Source organism: Condylura cristata, unplaced genomic scaffold (assembly GCF_000260355.1).
Source record: "Condylura cristata isolate star-nosed mole 26May11 unplaced genomic scaffold, ConCri1.0 scaffold00007, whole genome shotgun sequence".
NCBI classification, from domain to species: domain Eukaryota; kingdom Metazoa; phylum Chordata; class Mammalia; order Eulipotyphla; family Talpidae; genus Condylura; species Condylura cristata.
In genome coordinates, this window is record NW_004567108.1 from 2499854 (window position 1) to 2503181 (window position 3328).

Here is a 3328-nt window from a genome sequence, read left to right on the forward strand (position 1 = left end):
CAGGGAGGGCCCGTGATCACATTTTTAATGTGAAGGACTCACCTGTCCCTACCTGTACACGCCCATCACAGCTTGTGTTTGTGGAACAAGCCAAAGCTGTCAGAGGCTCCCCACGCTTAAATCCTCACCTCTGATCTGATAAACTGCATTGAGCTTTTACTTCCAGGTAGTCAACCAGGCAAAGGTGTGGCGTTTGGTGCACGCTCGGGGCCTTTGCAGGGCGCCTTTCCCGTGAGCACGTGCAGCCTGTCACAGGAATGCAGCTTTAAATTACAGCTACACTGATGCAGTGTTACTCACTACTGTAGAAGGACACCACGTGGACTCCGCCAGACCCACAGGCCTGACCCAGATTCCCGGAACCGCCACTGCCCCCACCTGGTCCGGCCTGGCTGCGCCCTCGCTGCAGCGGCTTCGGGCCACAGGAGCCCTGCCTGCTATTTGGAGTACAAAAGACTCGTTTATTTCTGGCTGCCTTTGTGTCCTGACTCTAGAAAGCAAGGCTGGCTTCCCTCTAGTAGGAAACTGCGCTGTGGACAATTTAATGTCTGGTGCATGCTTAGGAGTGAGTTCTCTTGGCTTTTTTACTTCAAGAAGCACACCGGACGCCTGCTCACGAAGGCTATGCCTTCTCCGAGGGCTGCCACGGGGCGCCGTCAGCCCGCCAAGCATCTGCGTGAGAGCCCGACGCTGCTCAGGGAGCAGCACCCGCCGCAGCTAGCTGAGCCCTGGCTCCGCCCGCAGTTGGGACTTCCGCTGTCCCCGAGGACTGCTGGAGCCGACTCAGGCGTGGACTGCCGAGTGCCCATGGGGCGGGCAGCACAGCTTGAGCTGGAACTTTCTATTAGAGTTATAGAGGAGTCAGGGGCCTCCCTGGTGGCCCAAGGGGTTAAGTCTCGGCACTGTGAAGCTGTCCGCACCTTCAGCAGCCATGTGGGTCGCAGCAGACCTCTCCTGTCTCCCCGCTGCTCCCCTCAGCAGTTTGTTTCAGTCACTCTGCCTGTTCTGCTCCCCGCTCTGTCTCTGGTGAATCCTCTCACCCCACACCTCTGGTCTATACCAGTTCTTGAGTGCATAAATAAATAAATCTTTATTTAAAAAGAAGAACTGTATAGGATTCAGAAAAACTGCTTCTGCTATCACTGCCATTTTGTGATGATTCAACAGTGTCACTTAAAACCTTCAATTTGTGAAGGACAGTTGCGGACATTAATGTAGCATGTGCATAAGCCCCTAGGTTTCCAACTAGAATATCTGAAACGTGCACAATGTTAACTATGCAGTGTTCCTTCAACGACAAATAAGTTTCCAAATAAGCCGCCCCCCTTACGGCTGCAGGTACAGCCTGGCTTGTTCATGGGTGAAATTCCTAGAGAGGTGCTCAGTCACCCTCCCAACCAAACTGCCATCTCCAGCTCTGTAAAGGAAGGTGCCCTCCCTGGGGCGGCCCGTTAATGTGCAGGGCCGTCAGCCGTGCAGCCTATGCTTCTCAGAGCCCACTGTGGTCTCCTCAGCAGACAGACAGGGCAGGAGGCGTCTCTGGAAAGGTGTGGGATTCCTTCCGAGAAGCTCCTACTTTTTTTTTTTTTTAAGTTTTATTCACGGAACTGGGGCGCATGCCAGAGGTGCAGGGGCAGTGAGAGGACTCACCAGAGGCAGACTGGGGAGCAGAACAGGCAGAGTGGGGAGCAGCGGGCGAGACAGGAGGGGTCTGCCATGCCCTGTGGGTCACTCCCCGGCCGGGGTCAAACCCACACCCATGCCGAGGCGGCTGCGATAGCTTCCGGTGCTGCGCTACCTGTTGCGCCACCAGGGAGGGCCCGCAGCTCCTACTGTATCTTTGCAATGTCCCTAAGTGCTGTATTCCACCCCATGGGTACTGAGGGTCCTTGTAAATAGCAACATATACTGGCCAGGAAGCAAATCTTGCCGGGATCTCAACATTCAATACGAAAGTTGACAACCTAGCATCGGTGACCACTGCAGAGGGACGCAGGTTCAGGGGAGCAACCAGCAGGCTGGACTGGGAAGCAGGAACCCCTGGGAGCAGAGAGCACCCCCTTCCCTCCGCCCTACCCCCACCCCCGGGACAGGGACGGCCAGGGTTTCTAAGTAGACCGAAGAGGCGGGCCCTGGGGTGGGGAATGCAAACCGAAAGCAGCCTTTGCCTGGAACCCGGCGCGGGCTGAGCGCTGTCCGCTGTCCGGTGGCGTCCAGAGGGAAACGGGAAAGGGCCCCTCCTCCGCCCGCCACAGCTGCCTTCCGGCGCCCCCTGCTGGCCTGCCCCGGAGGAGCAGCTGGCCAGGCAGACCCGGGCTCCGTGTCCGCCTCGCTGGGCGCGCGGACACAGCAGACCTGCCCCTGTCCAGCAGCAGGTGGAGCTGAGCTGACGCTTGGAAGACGGGCCTCGGAGAGACCCAAGAGCTTTACACGCCCCTGCGGGGCAGCGTAGCTGGACCTGGAAGGTGCGGAGCAAAACAAGTCCAAAAGAGAAAGGCAAACACAGTATGGTTTGCGGAGGGTCAGGAAACAAAGCAGGTGGCCAAGCCGCTGCTGCTTTAGAGCCTGACACACAGAGGCGGCGGGTGTGGGGAAGGGGGCCCTGTCGGTGAGTAGGAGCCGAGCTCCCGCGGCTGACGCACCTGCCAGGGGTGACGCTGTGCTCTGGACATCTACTGTTGGAAGCCAGTGGGACCTCCATTAAAACAAGCGAAAGGTGTTTGTTTGATGCATACAGAACTGGGGTACAGGCCAGAGCTGCGGGGGTGAGAGGATTCACCAGAGACAGAGTGGGGAGCAGAACAGGGCTATCTACCAAAACACAGCTGAGGGGAGCAGCCGGGAGACAGGGGGTCACGGCCCCGGCCAGGGATCGCCAGGGATAGAGCTGTACGGAAGCAGCTGCAGCCAGCTTGCAGTGCTGCGCTTTAAGCCACGGCACCACCAGGGAGCCCCAAGGAGAGTGTCGACTTGCACCCACATTGCTCCGACCAGCCCAGCGCGAACTCGCTGTGGGGGCACCTTGAATCCGAGGTGACGGGTCTCCAGCCCAGTCCAGCCACTTCCAGGCCTTCCTCAGTGACCGCTAGTCTCACCAGACGTGGCTGGGTTACCCTGTTTGAGGTCCTTTCCAATTTCACAATTGCTGGAGAACTGTCACCTTTCCGAAGCGTGGTCTCTGGCAAGGAGAATCCAGAACCGCGGGATTCCAAGACTCCCTTGGACACCCTGAAATAACTCGAGGGTGGTGGGGTGAGGAGAGCTGTGAAGGCAGGGAGCGAGGGAGACCCAGGCGAGAGGGCAGGGAGGCTGGAGAGGCCGCGTGTCT